The 12,634-nt window shown below is 49.3% G+C and overlaps 1 protein-coding gene across 1 annotated transcript in view; it reads right to left on the bottom strand.

Moving 5' to 3' along the window:
* Positions 1-12,634, bottom strand: part of USH2A (usherin) — a 1,035,348-nt gene that overhangs the window by 938,411 nt on the left and 84,303 nt on the right. The window lies entirely within an intron of this gene.

The following is a 12,634-nucleotide window of genomic DNA, read 5'->3' as shown; positions in this document are numbered from 1 at the left end:
ACTACACTCTGAGAGAAATATTGCTATTATTTTATATTGGTTTTAATTTAAGGGGTTTGCTGTTATCTCGGGTGGACATGCCATATATGGTCAATACCATTGCCCAGGAGACCCCGCCCCAGCTGTCATCTAACGAGCTTGACCCGTCATTGGGTGGGAGAGTGACAAGGGCAGATGTGTGGGGCAAGTAGGGTTTTATCTTTTGGAGGGTCAGAAAGGAATTGGGCATCATGAATGACGTGGATCTACATCACAATTATTAGAGATTCCGATACCCCCCACCCCCCATCTGCTGGCCAGAGTTGTGAGTAAGAGGCCCTTGCCCTTACCTGCTATGGTTCAGGAAAGGGACTCATTCTAGCCCCCCTCTTCCTACCCTGCCATGCTGCATGCTTGCATAAAGGTATGAAGTGGGTGTTTGGGGTGATCACACTTTTTTTATTTTTTTGTGGGGTTTCCCTTAAAATCTATACCAGATATGAAGAGTTTGGGATACATAGGGGGAACCCTATGCCATTTGTGTGTGTGTGGAGGGGAATGGGTCCCCTAATAGGATCTATAGCAGATCCTCATCTAGGATAAGGGTATGGTATGTTGATGGGAATCCCTGACAGCTTTGTTTACCAGAAAAGAAGCAGCTGGAAGCTGTCATTTTCTCACCAATTTTAGCACAATTTTTATCTTGCAAATGTCATTGTTGGTGTAGTAGTTTGTATACATTGTACAGATGTGCAACTTCAAAGGCAGGGTCAGGGCATCCTCCAGGCATGTTATTTAAAGCAATTTTGCATTTTTTTTGTTTTGCCTTAAGTATTGCTCCTGGCCAAAGAGAATTTTTTAAATTTTGTTTTTGCTTTTGCTTTGGGATATGTCCCTCTCGGGTACTGCCCAGCCCCCATACCATTTCTTTGACAATCCCTAGCATTTTAACCTAGAAAATGGCCATTACTTTTTTTAACATTCAATGTCCATTGATTTCAATAGGGTTCAGATTTGACACCTGAACTTCTGTCAGGTTCATCAAAACCTGCCCAAACCGAGCCTGGACAAGTTCAGCTCATCCTTAGTGAAACTGGCAGATCAGTGTGCGGGGGGAGTGGGAGCAAGTATGATGTGTTCTCAATAGGAATCAGTGAGCAAATCATTGAAAAGATCTAAGCAGCACCTGTTACAAAAGGGAACAGCCAAGCAATTTTAACATTTATTTATATAAATGGCAAATATTTCTCAGATGCATATTTTTCACTGAGAAATAGGATGAGTTGCGAATGGCATAGAAGGCAACCCAATCCTTTGAACTTGTTAATAGCCAATGCGCTTTATAGGTGCAGCAGACTATCTGGCAGGCAAATGTGCTGAAACAAAAACAGTCATGCACTTCTTTATAATTATGCCTATAATGGCTCATACACACAATAAGAAAATTGTAGGAACATTTCTGTATGAGGAACAATCGTCGATTACCTGATTGTTAGTATAGTGCTTTCAACAGTCAATTTCAGCTTTTCGTATGCCAAAAACCAAGGGTGTAAGCTAGAAAAGTTTTTTATTGTACGTGAACACAACATCCAGTTTTTGTTCAATGTGCACGGTAATCGTACTGAGGTAATCGAATAGAAAAAAAAAAAAGCAAAGGACAACCATACACTTCTCTTCCACTATGCTAGTACGTAGCTACGTTTCCCTATGTTTGCCTTCGTCATCTGAGAATTTTCTTTCAAGTCAATACCGTTCTGACTACATCATGACACATACTTTCATGGAAAATCAGACGATCAGTTGTCCGATTTTCTCATTGTGTGTTCTGAGCTTAAGTCTATAGCAATATAATATTAGTCTAAAGTAATTTAACATTAACATCATACATAAATACAGTTGTGCTCAAACCTTTGCATACCCTGGCAGAAATTGTGAAATTTTGCCATTGCTATTGAAAATATGACTGATCATTAGAGATGAGCGAATCGAACTTGGCGAAGTGGAATTCGTTTCGAATATTAGGAAAAATTCGATTCGCATCGAATCCGAATTTTAGCAAACTTCGGATCCACGAATCAAATTTTCCCCGATCAGCCGGCAAAAGTGTCACTGCAGAGAGCTCCGCTATTTCTGACAGTTCTCTGACAGTTCTGACAGTTCATTTACAGCGGTTGAAACATTGTATCTATTTGTTTCCATTTAGGATACAGATGTTTTTATTCGGAAATAAATAGATACAATGTTTCATCCGCTGTAAATGTGAAGGAACTGTCAGAGAACTGTCAGAAATAGCGGAGCTCTCTGCAGATACACTTTTTGCTGTACTGGAATTCTTCTTCTTTTCATTCTTCTTCTTCTTTTCATTCTTCTTCTTCTTCTTCTTTTCATTCTTCTTTTCATTCTTCTTCTTCTTCTTTTCATTCTTCTTCTTCTTCTTTTCATTCTTTTTTTCATTCTTCTTCTTCTTTTCATTCTTCTTCTTTTCATTCTTCTTCTTCTTCTTTTCATTCTTCTTCTTTTCATTCTTCTTTTCAATCTTCTTCTTCTTTTCATTCTTCTTCTTTTCATTCTTCTTGTCATTCTTCTTCTTCTTCTTTTCATTCTTCTTCTTCTTCTTTTCATTCTTCTTTTCATTCTTCTTCTTTTCATTCTTCTTCTTCTTCTTCTTTTCATTCTTCTTTTCATTCTTCTTCTTCTTCTTTTCATTCTTCTTTTCATTCTTCTTCTTTTCATTCTTCTTCTTCTTCTTTTCATTCTTCTTTTCATTCTTCTTCTTCTTCTTTTCATTCTTCTTCTTTTCATTCTTCTTTTCATTCTTCTTCTTCTTCTTTTCATTCATCTTTTCATTCTTCTTTTCATTCTTCTTCTTTTCATTCTTCTTTTCATTCTTCTTCTTCTTCTTTTCATTCTTCTTCTTTTCATTCTTCTTTTCATTCTTCTTTTCATTCTTCTTCTCATTCTTCTTTTCATTCTTCTTCTCATTCTTCTTCTTCTTCTTTTCATTCTTCTTCTTCTTCTTTTAATTCTTCTCTTCTTCTTTTCATTCTTCTTTTCATTCTTCTTCTTCTTCTTTTCATTCTTCTTCTTCTTTTCATTCTTCTTCTTCTTCTTTTCATTCTTCTTTTCATTCTTCTTCTTCTTCTTCTTTTCATTCTTCTTCTTCTTCTTTTCATTCTTCTTTTCATTCTTCTTCTTTTCATTCTTCTTCTTCTTCTTTTCATTCTTCTTTTCATTCTTCTTCTTTTCATTCTTCTTCTTCTTCTTTTCATTCTTCTTTTCATTCTTCTCATTTTTCTTTTCATTCTTCTTTTCATTCTTCTTCTCATTCTTCTTTTCATTCTTCTTCTTTTCATTCTTCTTTTCATTCTTCTCATTCTTCTTTTCATTCTTCTTTTCATTCTTCTTCTCATTCTTCTTTTCATTCTTCTTCTTCTTATTTTCATTCTTCTTCTTCTTCTTTTCATTCTTCTTCTTCTTTTCATTCTTCTTTTCATTCTTCTTCTTCTTTTCATTCTTCTTCTTCTTCTTTTCATTCTTCTTCTTCTTCTTCTTCGTCGTGCCCCGTGACTGCCCAAATGAGTGAAGTGTGCGGTGATTCTAAGATCGACGGCACTCATCTGCATGTCATACTGACTGACAGTATTATTTCTCTTCCCCAGCAGACTCCAAGGGCATTTAAATTAAAGGTACAGTGTTCTGCACTAATATAAAGGCTCTCTGAAGCCTAGAAACCCTTTTAATAAGTTACATTCGCGGCGAATAAATTCGCATCGAATCGAATTTCTCCCGCAAATTCGGCAAATCAGCCGAATCGAATTTTTGAATAATTCGCTCATCTCTACTGATCATGCCAAAAAATGCTCTTTTATTGAAGGATGATGATCATATGAAGCCATTTATTATCAAATAGTTGTTTGGCTGCTTTTTAAATCATAATGATAACAGAAATCACCCAAATGGCCATGATCAAAAGTTTACATACCCTGTAATTAGAGATGAGCGAAGTATTCAAAAATTCGATTCGACTGATTCGGCGAATTCGTGGAAAAATTTTGATTCGAGTCGAATATATTCGCTGCGAATTTAACTTATAAAAGGGTGTTTCTAGGTTTCAGAGAGCCTTTATATTAGTGCAGAACACTGTACCTTTAATTTAAATGCCCTTGGAGTCTGCTGGGGAAGAGAAATAATACTGACAGTCAGTATGACATGCAGATGAGTGCCGTCGATCTTAGAATCACCGCACACTTCACTCATTTGGGCAGTCACGGGGCCAAAACCAGAGTGTGGAGCCACAGTGTGGCGGTGGAGGCAGCAGCAATGGGAGGCCATACAGCACCCTATGACAAAAATGGAAACCACCAGCAGTGTGAGGAGACCTGAAAGTGGCACATGGCAGAGTGTGGCGATGGAGACAGCAGAAATGGGAGGCCGTACAGGGACCCATGACACACTCTGGACCTGGCAGCAGCATGAGGAGGCGGTACAGGGGCCCATGACAGATTACGGGCCTGGCAGCAGCATGAGGAGTCGGTACGGGGGCCCATGGCAGATTAGGGGCCTGGCAGCAGCTATGGGAGGCCCGTAATCTGCCAGCACCCTATGACAAAAAATGGAACACACCAGCAGTGTGAGGAGACCTGAAAGTGGCACATGGCAGAGTGTGGCGATGGAGACAGCAGCAATGGGAGGCCGTACAGGGACCCATGAGAGACTCTGGACCTGGCAGCAGCATGAGGAGGCGGTATAGGGGCCCATGGCAGATTAGGGGCCTGGCAGCAGCTATGGGAGGCCCGTAATCTGCCAGCACCCTATGACAAAAAATGGAACACACCAGCAGTGTGAGGAGACCTGAAAGTGGCACATGGCAGAGTGTGGCGATGGAGACAGCAGCAATGGGAGGCCGTACAGGGACCCATGAGAGACTCTGGACTTGGCAGCAGCATGAGGAGGCGGTATAGGGGCCCATGGCAGATTAGGGGCCTGGCAGCAGCTATGGGAGGCCCGTAATCTGCCAGCACCCTATGACAAAAAATGGAACACACCAGCAGTGTGAGGAGACCTGAAAGTGGCACATGTTTTGGGCATGATTCATGGCGGATTTAGTCAGTTGTGTCAGGAACTGGTGGTTTGAAATCCAGACTAATCCACGCCTGATTCATTTTCACAAACGTGAGTCTCTCCACACTTTGGGTGGACAGTCGTGTCCTCCGCGGAGTTGCAATACCTCCTGCCACACTAAACACGCGCTCCGATGCCACGCTACTGGCCGGGCATGACAGCCTTTCAAGGGCGAATTCAGCTAGTTGGGGCCAAAGGTCAAGTTTCGTTGCCCAGTAGTCAAGGGGATTGTCTACCTCGGTTGGCAGGGTGCTGTCCAAGTAGGCCTAAGCCTGTTGTTTGAGGTCCTGCTCCAGGTCCACCTGATGCTGCTGCTGCTGCTGCTGCGGCTGGTTAGTAGTTTCCTCACTGCGCTGGTGAAGAAAGCTACTCATCATCGACTGCAGACTGAGGCAGCTGCTGCTGGTGGAGCTGCCACTGCTCCTACCACCCCACCCCTCCCCTGCTGCCATGGCAGCGGAACGCGAGCGCACAGGGCCCACAGTGTCTGAGGATGGACGTTGGCGCAGACAGGCAGAGACCAACTGACTACATAGGTGGTTTTTATAGTACTTTATTTTGGCCTCCCTCTCAGCAGGTGTGAAAAAGGCCACCATTTTTGAATGGTAGCGAGGGTCCAACAAGGTGGACAGCCAAAAGTCATCCCTCTGTCTGATGGTTATTATTCGGCTGTCGCTACGCAAGCAACCGAGCATGCTATGGGCCATTTGTGCCAAGGAATGCGAGGGACTCCCTGCCTCCATCTCCACAGCATACTGCCACGGTGCGTCTGGGTCCTCTGTCTCCTCTTCCTCCTCCTCTACCAGTTGCTCCTGCTCCTCCACTCCTGTCCGCTGAGTGGAAAAACCACCCATTTCACTCAATAATTCCTGAGCACCAATGTCCTCCTCTACCTCCTCCTCTTCTTCCTGTCCTGCCCCCACAGGGGTCATGTGGCGTTGAGATCTGTGCGCCACGTCTACCGCACCCTGACCAGCCATTGTTAACAGCATTTGTTCCAGGACGTGCAACAGAGGAATGACGTCGTTCATCCCATAGTCCTGCCGACTCACGAATAGCGTGGCCTCCTCAAAGGGCCTGAGCAAGCGCAGGTGTCACGCATGAGCTGCCAATGGCTGACATCTAAGTTACACAGGGAGTACCTTTATCCGCTTTTAACATTAGGAAATCTGTGATGGCCTTTTGCTGTTCGTAAAGGTGGTCCAACATATGTAGGGTTGAATTCCACCTTGTTGCAACGTCACAGCATGAGGAGTCGGTACGGGGGCCCATGGCAGATTACGGGCCTGGCAGCAGCAATGGGAGGCCTGTAATCTGCCAGCACCCTATGACAAAAAATGTAACACACCAGCAGTGTGAGGAGATCTGAAAGTGGCACATGGCAGAGTGTGGCGATGGAGACAGCAGCAATGGGAGGCCGTACAGGGACCCATGACACACTCTGGACCTGGCAACAGCATGAAGAGGCGGTACAGGGGCCCATGGCAGATTACGGGCCTGGCAGCAGCAATGGGAGGCCCGTAATCTGCCAGCACCCTATGACAAAAAATGGAACACACCAGCAGTGTGTGAGGAGACCTGAAAGTGGCACATGGCAGAGTGTGGCGATGGAGACAGCAGCAATGGGAGGCCGTACAGGGACCCATGACAGACTCTGGACTCGGTAGCAGCATGAGGAGGCGGTATAGGGGCATGGCAGATTAGGGGCCTGGCAGCAGCTATGGGAGGCCCGTAATCTGCCAGCACCCTATGTCAAAAAATTGAACACACCAGCAGTGTGAGGAGACCTGAAAGTGGCACATGGCATGAGACACTGTGGACCTGGCAGCAGCATGAGGAGGCGGTATAGGGGCCCATGGCAGATTAGGGGCCTGGCAGCAGCTATGGGAGGCCCGTAATCTGCCAGCACCCTATGTCAAAAAATTGAACACACCAGCAGTGTGTGAGGAGACCTGAAAGTGGCACATGGCAGAGTGTGGTGATGGAGACAGCAGCAATGGGAGGCCGTACAGGGACCCATGACAGACTCTGGACTTGGCAGCAGCATGAGGAGGCGGTATAGGGGCCCATGGCAGATTAGGGGCCTGGCAGCAGCTATGGGAGGCCCGTAATCTGCCAGCACCCTATGTCAAAAAATTGAACACACCAGCAGTGTGAGGAGACCTGAAAGTGGCACATGGCATGAGACACTGTGGACCTGGCAGCAGCATGAGGAGGCGGTACAGGGGCCCATGGCAGATTAGGGGCCTGGCAGCAGCTATGGGAGGCCCGTAATCTGCCAGCACCCTATGTCAAAAAATTGAACACACCAGCAGTGTGTGAGGAGACCTGAAAGTGGCACATGGCAGAGTGTGGCGATGGAGACAGCAGCAATGGGAGGCTGTACAGGGACCCATGACACACTCTGGACCTGGCAGCAGCATGAAGAGGCAGTACAGGGGCCCATGGCAGATTACGGGCCTGGCAGCAGCAATGGGAGGCCCGTAATCTGCCAGCACCCTATGACAAAAAATGGAACACACCAGCAGTGTGTGAGGAGACCTGAAAGTGGCACATGGCAGAGTGTGGCGATGGAGACAGCAGCAATGGGAGGCCGCACAGGGACCCATGACAGACTCTGGACTTGGCAGCACCATGAGGAGGCGGTATAGGGGCCCATGGCAGATTAGGGGCCTGGCAGCAGCTATGGGAGGCCCGTAATCTGCCAGCACCCTATGTCAAAAAATTGAACACACCAGCAGTGTGAGGAGACCTGAAAGTGGCACATGGCAGAGTGTGGCGATGGAGACAGCAGCAATGGGAGGCCGTACAGGGACCCATGAGAGACTCTGGACTTCTCAGCAGCATGAGGAGGCGGTATAGGGGCCCATGGCAGATTAGGGGCCTGGCAGCAGCTATGGGAGGCCCGTAATCTGCCAGCACCCTATGTCAAAAAATTGAACACACCAGCAGTGTGAGGAGACCTGAAAGTGGCACATGGCATGAGACACTGTGTACCTGGCAGCAGCATGAGGAGGCGGTACAGGGGCCCATGGCAGATTAGGGGCCTGGCAGCAGCTATGGGAGGCCCGTAATCTGCCAGCACCCTATGTCAAAAAATTGAACACACCAGCAGTGTGAGGAGACCTGAAAGTGTCACATGGCAGAGTGTGGCGATGGAGACAGCAGCAATGGGAGGCCGTACAGGGACCCATGAGAGACTCTGGACTTGGCAGCAGCATGAGGAGGCGGTATAGGGGCACACGGCAGATTAGGGGCCTGGCAGCAGCTATGGGAGGCCCGTAATCTGCCAGCACCCTATGTCAAAAAATTGAACACACCAGCAGTGTGAGGAGACCTGAAAGTGGCACATGGCAGAGTGTGGCGATGGAGACAGCAGCAATGGGAGGCCGTAAAGGGACCCATGAGAGACTCTGGACTTCGCAGCAGCATGAGGAGGCGGTATAGGGGCCCATGGCAGATTAGGGGCCTGGCAGCAGCTATGGGAGACCCGTAATCTGCCAGCACCCTATGTCAAAAAATTGAACACACCAGCAGTGTGAGGAGACCTGAAAGTGGCACATGGCATGAGACACTGTGGACCTGGCAGCAGCATGAGGAGGCGGTACAGGGGCCCATGGCAGATTAGAGGCCTGGCAGCAGCTATGGGAGGCCCGTAATCTGCCAGCACCCTATGTCATAAAATTGAACACACCAGCAGTGTGTGAGGAGACCTGAAAGTGGCACATGGCAGAGTGTGGCAATGGAGACAGCAGCAATGGGAGGCCGTACAGGGACCCATGACAGACTCTGGACTTGGCAGCAGCATGAGGAGGCAGTATAGGGGCCCATGGCAGATTAGGGGCCTGGCATCAGCTATGGGAGGCCCGTAATCTGCCAGCACCCTATGTCAAAAAATTGAACACACCAGCAGTGTGTGAGGAGACCTGAAAGTGGCACATGGCAGAGTGTGGCGATGGAGACAGCAGCAATGGGAGGCCCTACAGGGACCCATGACAGACTCTGGACTTGGCAGCAGCATGAGGAGGCGGTATAGGGGCCCATGGCAGATTAGGGGCCTGGCAGCAGCTATGGGAGGCACGTAATCTGCCAGCACCCTATGTCAAAAAATTGAACAGACCAGCAGTGTGTGAGGAGACCTGAAAGTGGCACATGGCAGAGTGTGGCGATGGAGACAGCAGCAATGGGAGGCCGTACAGGGACCCATGACAGACTCTGGACTTGGCAGCAGCATGAGGAGGCGGTATAGGGGCCCATGGCAGATTAGGGGCCTGGCAGCAGCTATGGGAGGCCCGTAATCTGCCAGCACCCTATGTCAAAAAATTGAACACACCAGCAGTGTGAGGAGACCTGAAAGTGGCACATGGCAGAGTGTGGCGATGGAGACAGCAGCAATGGGAGGCCGTACAGGGACCCATGAGAGACTCTGGACTTCTCAGCAGCATGAGGAGGCGGTATAGGGGCCCATGGCAGATTAGGGGCCTGGCAGCAGCTATGGGAGGCCCGTAATCTGCCAGCACCCTATGTCAAAAAATTGAACACACCAGCAGTGTGAGGAGACCTGAAAGTGGCACATGGCATGAGACACTGTGGACCTGGCAGCAGCATGAGGAGGCGGTACAGGGGCCCATGGCAGATTAGGGGCCTGGCAGCAGCTATGGGAGGCCCGTAATCTGCCAGCACCCTATGTCAAAAAATTGAACACACCAGCAGTGTGAGGAGACCTGAAAGTGTCACATGGCAGAGTGTGGCGATGGAGACAGCAGCAATGGGAGGCCGTACAGGGACCCATGAGAGACTCTGGACTTGGCAGCAGCATGAGGAGGCGGTATAGGGGCACACGGCAGATTAGGGGCCTGGCAGCAGCTATGGGAGGCCCGTAATCTGCCAGCACCCTATGTCAAAAAATTGAACACACCAGCAGTGTGAGGAGACCTGAAAGTGGCACATGGCAGAGTGTGGCGATGGAGACAGCAGCAATGGGAGGCCGTAAAGGGACCCATGAGAGACTCTGGACTTCGCAGCAGCATGAGGAGGCGGTATAGGGGCCCATGGCAGATTAGGGGCCTGGCAGCAGCTATGGGAGACCCGTAATCTGCCAGCACCCTATGTCAAAAAATTGAACACACCAGCAGTGTGAGGAGACCTGAAAGTGGCACATGGCATGAGACACTGTGGACCTGGCAGCAGCATGAGGAGGCGGTACAGGGGCCCATGGCAGATTAGAGGCCTGGCAGCAGCTATGGGAGGCCCGTAATCTGCCAGCACCCTATGTCATAAAATTGAACACACCAGCAGTGTGTGAGGAGACCTGAAAGTGGCACATGGCAGAGTGTGGCAATGGAGACAGCAGCAATGGGAGGCCGTACAGGGACCCATGACAGACTCTGGACTTGGCAGCAGCATGAGGAGGCAGTATAGGGGCCCATGGCAGATTAGGGGCCTGGCATCAGCTATGGGAGGCCCGTAATCTGCCAGCACCCTATGTCAAAAAATTGAACACACCAGCAGTGTGTGAGGAGACCTGAAAGTGGCACATGGCAGAGTGTGGCGATGGAGACAGCAGCAATGGGAGGCCCTACAGGGACCCATGACAGACTCTGGACTTGGCAGCAGCATGAGGAGGCGGTATAGGGGCCCATGGCAGATTAGGGGCCTGGCAGCAGCTATGGGAGGCCCGTAATCTGCCAGCACCCTATGTCAAAAAATTGAACAGACCAGCAGTGTGTGAGGAGACCTGAAAGTGGCACATGGCAGAGTGTGGCGATGGAGACAGCAGCAATGGGAGGCCGTACAGGGACCCATGGGAGACTCTGGACTTCGCAGCAGCATGAGGAGGCGGTATAGGGGCCCATGGCAGATTAGGGGCCTGGCAGCAGCTATGGGAGGCCCGTAATCTGCCAGCATCCTATGACAAAAAATGGAACACACCAGCAGTGTGAGGAGACCTGAAAGTGGCACATGTTTGGGGCATGATTCATGGCGGATTTAGTCAGTTGTGTCAGGAACTGGTGGTTTGAAATCCAGACTAATCCACGCCTGATTCATTTTCACAAACGTGAGTCTCTCGACACTTTGGGTGGACAGTCGTGTCCTCCGCGGAGTTACAATACCTCCTGCCGCAACAAGGTGGACAGCCAAAAGTCATCCCTCTGTCTGATGGTTATTATTCGGCTGTCGCTACGCAAGCAACCGAGCATGCTATGGGCCATTTGTGCCAAGGAATGCGAGGGACTCCCTGCCTCCATCTCCACAGCATACTGCCACGGTGCGTCTGGGTCCTCTGTCTCCTCCTCCTCCTCCTCTACCAGATGCTCCTGCTCCTCCACTCCTGTCCGCTGAGTGGAAAAACCACCCATTTCACTCAATAATTCCTGAGCACAAATGTCCTCCTCTACCTCCTCCTCTTCTTCCTGTCCTGCCCCCACAGGGGTCATGTGGCGTTGAGATCTGTGCGCCACGTCTACCGCACTCTGACCAGCCATTGTTAACAGCATTTGTTCCAGGACGTGCAACAAAAGAATGACGTCGTTCATCCCATAGTCCTGCCGACTCACGAATAGCGTGGCCTCCTCAAAGGGCCTGAGCAAGCGGCAGGTGTCACGCATGAGCTGCCAATGGCTGACATCAAAGTTACACAGGGGAGTACCTTTATCCGCTTGTAACATCAGGAAATCGGTGATGGCCTTTCGCTGTTCGTAAAGGCGGTCTAACATGTGTAGGGTTGAATTCCACCTTGTTGCAACGTCGCAGATCAGGCGATGCTGTGGAATTCCGTTCTGCCGCTCCAGCTCAAGCAGGGTGTGCTTTGCGGTGTAGGAATGGCTGAAATGCATGCAAAGTTTACGTGACATTTTAAGGATGTCTTGCAGTGGGATGGTGGATTTTAGGAACCGCTTGACAACCAGATTTAACACGTGAGCCATGCATGGCGCATGGCACAACCTTCCTTGACGCAAAGCAGACACCATGTTCTTTCCGTTGTCGGTCAACATGGTTCCGATTTTCAGTTTGCGCGGAGACAGCCATCTGTCGATTTCTCTGTTCATAAGGGCTTGTTCACACTTGGCTGTTTTGCCAACGCTTGCCAAACGCCCCTATAGCGTTTGGCAAGCGTTGGTCCGGCGTTTGCTGAGCGTTTTTAACGCTAGGCAAACGCTCCGCAAACGCCGCATGCGCGGTTTAGCGGCGGTTGCTAGGCGTTTGCCGAGCGTTAATAACGCCCCACAAACGCCTATAATGCAGTTTGAGTGGTGTTACCGCTCCGCAAACGCCCCGCAACCGCGTCGCAACCGCACCGCAAACGCCGGCCGGGCGTTTGTGGAGCGGCACCATAGACGAGAATAGGAGGCTTCAAAGCCTCCTGACTCGTCCAGAGACGTCCGTTTTGCCGCGACGCAACGCGACGCGACGCAAACGCTCCCGTTAGAACAGCACCATGTGCTGTAATGTGCAGAATTGGCAAAAACGCTTCCCAAACGCCTCTCTGCCGCCTGCACACAAGGCTAGTGTGAACGTAGCCTTACACTGAGAA

This window comes from Staurois parvus, unplaced genomic scaffold (genome assembly GCF_062004578.1).
Source record: "Staurois parvus isolate SC_StPar_1 unplaced genomic scaffold, SC_StPar_1.0 ptg000357l, whole genome shotgun sequence".
In the NCBI taxonomy this organism is placed as follows: Eukaryota; Metazoa; Chordata; class Amphibia; order Anura; family Ranidae; genus Staurois; species Staurois parvus.
Note: the sequence above shows the minus strand (reverse complement) of the source record. Positions and strands in the feature narration are given on the sequence as shown.